Raw genomic sequence first — 7,757 nt, 5'->3', positions numbered from 1 at the left:
TTTAGTGTCTCGTGGTACTTTCACACACAACATAAACTATGCTGGTATAAAGAATTAGTGATGAAGCATTCTTTCTTCCTCTCAGTGGAGAGATAGTAGATTGTAAGTAGAGTAGAACATATGTTTTAAAATGTGACAAATATACCATAATGGATGAAGATCCTCTCAGCAGTTCAGAGAGCTTGGGCAATGCCATCCACATCCAGATTAAAAACAACAACAACAAACAAATAAAAAACCCCACAGAATCTGAATGAACACTATGTTCATTAAAAAAAAATTCTCTTATGTTTTTTTCCTTCTTATCCCATGGTTTTCTTTCTTTTTCCCTTAGTCCTAATTTTTCATATACAAAATGACTAATATTTAAACATGTTAAACACAAATGTACCTGTACAATGTTCATTAGACTGCTGCTGGGGTGGGGAAGGAAGGGTGGAAGAAAATTGTGTAATATAAATATGCAAATGGATGAATGCTGAAAAACTTTCATAATATGCAATTGGAAAAATAAAATATCAATCAAAATATAAAATATGACAAATAGACATGTTCATTTGTTTTAACTTCTTTAATATACATTTCTTTGTCAAAAAGGTGAAGTTTAGAGGAAGGTCAGTAGGGAATGATACCAGGAAAAAGCAGTTATTATTATTATTATCAAAAGAACAGTGAGAGGGGCAACTAGGTGGCACAGTGGACAAAGCACCTGTCCTAGAGTCAGGAGTACTTGAGTTCAAATCTGACTTCAGACACTTAATAATGACCTAGCTGTGTGACCTTGGGGAAGTCACTTAACCGCATTACCTTGCAAAATCCAAAAGAACATTGACCTGGAGTTGAAAGGCCTGGATCCTTAGTCCTGGTTTTGAGGTCAACTAATATTAAGAATGTCCATGGAAAATGACAGTATTTTTTAGAAAACTACTCCTACAAATGTGTGTATATGTATTAGAAAAAATTTTGGTCCGGATCTGAAAGTTCTGACCCTCCTTCTGATTTGATACAAACTGACCTCGAGCCTCAGTTTCCCTTTCTGTAACAAGGAGAGAGTTGACCCAGATAATTTCTAAAGTCCCTTGCAGCTCTAACTGTCTGTGGTGCTTTGATTTCTAGACCACAAACTCCTTGATTGCACCAACCAAGAGCTTTGTCCTGGGTAGCCCTGGTTTAGGTGCTTAATGCAGTTGAATTGACATCTCTGAGTGTGGAGCCTATTCTGAATGCGCTCCCAGTACATTTCAAAGACCTCAAAGGGATTTTTTGATAATTTCCCCTGCTGAGAATCTCTGAAAAGCTCGAATCCCTTTTAAAAAAAAAGGGAGAGGAGGATGGGGATTCTGAGAAATCCCGGACAAGTGGATTTCTTTCATTAAAGACAGCCTACCTACCTGGGTCCAGCAGCGGCAACTGCGCAAGCTCCGGGCTTATTCCTGCCAGTCCCTTCCAATTCGGTGCCGGGGTCTGGGCTGCGGGTGGGGGGAGAGGGGGAGACGACCCCGCCTCCTTTGCGGTGACCGGCAGGGGAGCGGGCCAATGGCAGCGAGGCTCCGCATCTCCCGGTTCTGGTCCCCAGCTGGAGCAGGAGAGATGGGCGGTGTCCTGGCCGCCTAGAGCCGGGGGACAGGCAGGCCAGCCGGCCGGAGGAGCGCCTGGGATGCGCTAGCTGGCTCCAGGCTCCCCGGCAGAGCGCCCCTGCGGTCTCTTTCCCACGGGGGTCTTGGGGTGCCCCCCTCCCCAGCCTCCCTCGCCTGGCTCCCCCTCCCCGGCCCTGTGCCGCTCCCGGGTTTTCTTTGATCTCGCTCCAGTCAGGCTGGGGAGGACGATGAGTTGCGTGGACTGTGGCTGAAAAGAAGCTGGTGGCTTGGGGACCGCGCGGGGGGCAGGATGCTGATGCGGGCTGCAGGCGTGGAGATGACCAGGGCCCTGACGTCGCAGCGCTGCCAGGCCGGTGAGCAGCGGGGGCAGCGCGGCCCCCCAAAGGACTGCCTCTCGTGGGGCGGGGGAGGCCAGGGGAGCAGGGTGGGCGCGCAGAGACTTCGCGCCCGGCTCTGCGCTAGGAGCAGGTGGCGAGGCTGAGCGGACCCCTCTGCTCCTTCCCACCTGTGTGACCTTGGCCGAGTCATTTACCTCGCAGAATCTCAATCTCGTCTTGTCAAATGAGTTGGGGGGAGGGAGCGGACTAGATGCTTGCCAAGGTCTTTTTCAGACCTAGATTCTGGAAGGAAGGGCTGGAGGAAAGGAGCTTCTCTTCTCTTCTCTTCTCTTCTCTTCTCTTCTCTTCTCTTCTCTTCTCTTCTCTTCTCTTCTCTTCTCTTCTCTTCTCTTCTCTTCTCTTCTCTTCTCTTCTCTTCTCTTCTCTTCTCTTCTCTTCTCTTCTCTTCTCTTCTTTCCTTTTCTTTTTTTAAGCCTGCTCACACCTTCCCCACTCCAGGGTGGCCCGGGTCCTCCTCCGGCCCTGCGGCAATGCCTCTTTCTTTCTCCCCGATCCCCAGGTTGAGGTGAGGAAGAGGGAACCCCACCCTGCTTTCCTCAGAAGGGCTGGGGCTCCTCCACTGCGCTATGCGGGGAAGGGGACTCCGCGTGGGCAGGCGGGGCCAGAGGAAGGGCGGAGGGCGATCGAGGATGGAGGCGTGTCACTGGTGGGCCCACAGGCCACCCAGATTTGGAGCATTCTTCCCCCGATTGTCCGCCCCCCCCTTCCCAAGGCCATTGCCCCATCCATTTAGAGAGAGAGGGCTCATTCCCCCACCCTGGGGGGGTCGATCTGCAGAGACCTATTCTTGCCTAGTTGGCTCTGGGATGGATGGAGGTCCGGAGGGGTAGTGGGATGAATGGGGCATTGGAAAGGTCACTGACCTGGAAGTCCAAGGACCAGGGTTCTGATGTGACCTTGGACATGACACTTACCCTCTCTGGCTCTCAGTTTCCTCCCCTGTAAGTGAGATGATTGGATAAAATGATCTCCATGGTAGATGGAGATCTGCCCCCTCCCACCACCTTCTCTTCCTCTCCCTCTATTTTCCCAAGATTTCTCTTTGCCCACACTTGCTAGGAAACTGTAAGAGGAAAGAAAAAGAAAAAAGAGAATTTTTATATAATCTAGCCTTAGGTCTTGTATTTTCAGCATTTCTATTTGAGGAGAGAGACAAGGGGATATGAAAGCCCCCCCCCCCTTCAATTAAGATGAAGCTCCTCATTTACTTTGTGAATATGTTTTATTGGTTCAAAGCCAACCAAACAAGATTTTGAAGGCTGTGATCTTTCCCCTCCCTAATTTTCCTTGGGATATGATGCTGTGTTTTCACAGAAGCCCTTAGGATACAATGTCACAGGCCCAAGGAACCTCAGAAGAGAGGGATCTGAGGCACCAAGAGACCAAGCAACTTTGCTTAAGGGTAAACACCTAGCAAGTGAGAGTCTTCATCTCATATGGCTTGCTTCATGGCCTGAGCTCTTTTACACCCATTTCTCCTGATCCTGTTAGGAGGCATGGCTTTCCAATCCACTTTTCCTCCATCTCTAACCCCTTTTCTCTTGAGTTTCTCCTTCCAGATTATGTACCATGGTAAAGATAATTTAATGAAGCATTTGGTTATGGGTTTATGACTGTGATTGGGAATTGCTCTCTCTTTTTTTAAATCTCGTTAGATATGTTATTTTTATCTTTGTATATTGTGGTTTGTCATTCCCTTTCCAAACTCATTTAAAGATAAGGAAACAGGCAAACAGGGTTAATTGACTTATCCAGAATCACAAAATTGTAAGTTTCTAAAAGCAGATTTGAACTCAGGAAGATGAATATTCCTAATTCCAGAGCTGGTAGGCTATCCACTATACCACCTAGCTGCTCTCATTATCCTTCTGTAAGGAGTCTTAGGTAGCAGGTTTTAGATCTTAGTCACAAGTAAAGGCTAATCTGTACTACTGATGGCTGTCTTCTTGTGACAGTACACACATTTAACTTATTTTTAGGTCACTCCTGTCACTTGTCTTTTTGAAAGAACTATAAAATGCAAATTTATGAAACCAACATACAGAAGTTACTGTGAAGTGAAAAATGGACTTTTGAAATGAATGACAAATGCAAAGTATTTGACATGCAGGGGCTTATTTAGTGTTTAATTGAAACCTGAGCAACCATAGGAAGTGATACAGATCAAACAAAGATAATTACTTATATATTAATAACAAATGTTTATATGAATAGGTAACAATAACATTAATATATGTGTATTTACCTACATATATTATCTCTCTATAATATATATATATATATATATATATATATAATTTTTACATAGTTATCTAGAGAAAGGGAAGGAGAGGAAGGGAGGGATGGGGGAAGAGAGAGAAGACAGAAATGAGGAAGAAGGAGGGATGGAGGGAGGCAGGGAGGGAGATAGAGAACAATAGATACAAAACTTCAAGGCCATTGTTCCCTAAATTAAACTTTAGAGTTGGAAGATATGTTTGGAATCAATTCAGCCTCTGCCATTTTCTCTCTCTAAACTTTAGCTTCCTCTATGGAAAATGAGGATAGCAATAATGTTTATGTAGCCCATGTCCCTGAATTGTTGTGAGAAAAGTGCTCTGAAATTTGTAGGTGTTGTAACATAGGAGCTTCAAATGTCTAGTAATAACACTTGCATTCTTTACCTCAGGGTGATTTTAAGGAAATAGTGAGATTATGTTCATAGCATTTAGAGATGAAATGAACCTTAGAGATCAACTAGACGAATTCACTCATTTTATGGAAGAGGAAACAAACAACCAGGAAAGAGAAATTACTTCCCCAAAGTCACACAATACGGGAAAGTGCTCTGTAACACTAGTGAACTATATAAACATGAAATATGTATATGTGTACATATTTTTATATGTACCCATAAGGCTTGGGACTTGACCTTTGATTACATTCACAGGAAGAACTTCCAGGTGCAAATTGACAACTTTTCTGCTACATAGATTTAAAGAGTAGCCCAAAACATTGAGTCTATTAAATAAGTAGCCCAGGATAACAGTATGTATAACAGACTGGACTTGAAACCAGATCTTCTTTCAAGACTTGTTCTGTAACCATGTATCAAGATGGTTCTTTCTATCCTTATCTATCTATCTATCTATCTATCTATCTATCTATCTATCTATCTATCTATCTTATCTATGCATCTGTCTAATCCTGAGTTACCAATATACATGAATAGCTATTTTTTAGATACCAAGCTACATACTATGCTTCTATTATCTTAAGTTTACAATTCCATTTGAATTGGATATTCCTTCTACCATTTTAAATAGTAACATATCTATGCCTTAATAGATGTTGTTCATGGGTTAATGTGTGGAAAAAAAATTCAGCACTCAGTAATCAACATTCAGGTGATGAGACAGGCCAATTCATTCAACAAGACTTATTAAGCACCACTGTATATGAATGTTCGCTTACATTAGAATTTTTTTCTTACCAAGAGCATTAGATGATAGATTTTGGGTTTTCCAGTTTTTTAATATGGATTTTTGATGGTTTTTCTGAGCATTGAGTTCAGAGACAGAAAAAGTCTTATGTGAAGTCATTCAAAGGTAATTTTATCATTGGTGCTAGACATCAATCCACAAATCTTTAAGTCGCTGTGATATGTCAGCTGCCATGGTAGGTTCCGGAGGAGGAGAAGGAAAAATGGAAGAGGAGAAAACGAAGAAAAGGAAGCAAAGGAGGAGAAAGAAAACTGTTTGCCCTCAAGAGTTTATATAGAGAATGTGTCCAAATAAATAGATTATTTGGAGTAGAGGAACACTGGAAGCTGGTGGATCAGAAAAGATCTTTTGTGGTCACAGAGAGAGGAGGCGGAATGTTAGTGTGGCTTGAATGTAGAGGGTAATGAAGTTGAGGAGGAGGAGGAGGAGACTGGAGCCAGATGATAAAGGGCTTTGAATATCAAATAGAGGAGTTTTGTGTCTGATCCACCAGAGCTTCTTTTTGGAATATCATTTTGGCAGCTCTGTGAAGGGTAGATGGGAGAAGGGGATGACCATAGATAAGGAAAACAATGAAACTTTCAAATAATAATGGCGAGAAGTACTGTAGACCTGGATTTGGGTAGTGAGAGAAGGAAACGGATGTGAGAGATGTGAAGGAGAACTGATGAGACTTACTGTACTGATTTGATATGGCCGATGAGGGAGATCAAGCAATTCAGGATGACTTTAAGATTGCTCACAAGGAGTTTATTTTCTCAACATGTTATAATAATTTAATTATTTAGAAGAAGGGACAAGTACACGTCCTGTTGGTGTTTTGTGCTTTCTGTATCCAGTGATTTATATTTTCCCTTACCTTTCCCTTCTACTTTTGCTGACATATTGATATTTTAAAACTTCCTGTTCATTAGACTTATCCCAAAGTAGAATGCCCTATCTTGAGATAGGAGAAAGTTGGTTTCCCCATCCTTACAGATCTTCAAGTGAGGTTGATTATTCTGGAGAGAATTATTACTTAGATCTTGGTTGGATGTTATGAATTTCTGGGCATCTGAAAGCTGATGCTTAGTAGGGCCACAAATGGGTTTCTAGCTTAGCTGAGTCAGCTTTTTGAGGAATTAGGGGGTGGAATTTAACAAATATGTATTAGGTTTTGATAAGACAAGACCCTTTCCCTCATGAAGCATATAGATTCGAGGAGGAGGACCATGAGAGAGAGAGAGAGGTAAAAGAATCTTTTAAACATTTTCTATAATTTTTGATATCTGTTAGAAAAGGTTAGATTCCCTTTCTCTTGAATCCATTATGGGGATAGATTTCATTGATTCTAGAATTTAGATGCTAGCTTTTCACACCTTATCTGTTTCCCTCTCCCCTTCCCTCTGTCACACCTGAACTTGACAAAATTATATCTGTATGTGTTGTAGTCCCTTTCATCTAGTAAGCTCCTTGAGATCAGGAGCTGGGTTATTATCTTTCATTATACTACCAGTGACTTGAGGTCTGTTTGTGTAGGCTAACTATCGGAATTAAGCATTTGTGTGAGCAATCACTCTCCACAAGTGCCTCTCAATGTCTATCTTCTCCACTCTTCTCTCCAGTCAGGAATTAGCTCGAGGATTGAAATGGAGGCAGTTTGTTGGAAGTAACCTTTGCAGTGGCAATTAATTTCCTCATCATTTTATTTAATTTCTTTTCTTTTTGGAGGCAGGGTTAAGGGACTTGCCTAGGGCCACACTGCTAGTAAGTGTCAGAGGTTGGATGTGATCTTTCTGACTCTAGGGTTCTATTCACTATGCTACCTAGCTACCCTTCATTTTATTTCATACATCTCTGTATGGGGGAATATACTTGACTGTGATCAATGTCTTATTTCCTTTGTAAGGACTAAAGAATAGAAAACTTGTTGGCCATATCAATATATTAGCTTGTTATCCCTATAAAAACTGCATAATTAATATAGATCCTAAAAAATTACCTAAAGATTTTTGTAATCATGAACATATAGAAATATGAAGTGAAGTAGTACAAGTTGAGGAGTACAGGTTGAAAGAACAATATTTGTGTTGACTATTAAGACAAGCAATAATTATACTTTATGCACATGGAAAAGGGTATAGAAGGGGACATAGAGTAAAAACAATGATTTAAAAAATTGTTCAATATATGTATGGTGTATTATATAATAGATGTGTAATTTACCAAAATTTAAATAGTTTGGAAATTAAAGTTTTATTTGGCATTTTCCCCTATTTTGCTTTATTTTTGGTATTGTT

At 41.6% G+C, this 7,757-nt stretch overlaps 1 protein-coding gene across 1 annotated transcript in view; it reads left to right on the top strand.

Annotated features, from left to right (window-relative positions):
• The first annotated feature begins 1,543 nt into the window (after positions 1-1,543).
• The window catches only part of JAKMIP1 (janus kinase and microtubule interacting protein 1), a 187,036-nt gene continuing 180,822 nt past the window's right edge, over positions 1,544-7,757 (top strand). The window contains exon 1 of the mRNA XM_074229806.1: positions 1,544-1,951. The gene's annotated coding sequence lies outside the window, so the exon portion shown is untranslated. The remainder of the gene's footprint in view (positions 1,952-7,757) is intronic.

This window comes from Macrotis lagotis, chromosome 3, assembly GCF_037893015.1.
Source record: "Macrotis lagotis isolate mMagLag1 chromosome 3, bilby.v1.9.chrom.fasta, whole genome shotgun sequence".
Classification (NCBI taxonomy): Eukaryota; Metazoa; Chordata; class Mammalia; order Peramelemorphia; family Peramelidae; genus Macrotis; species Macrotis lagotis.
This window is presented reverse-complemented; position numbering and strand designations above follow the sequence as displayed.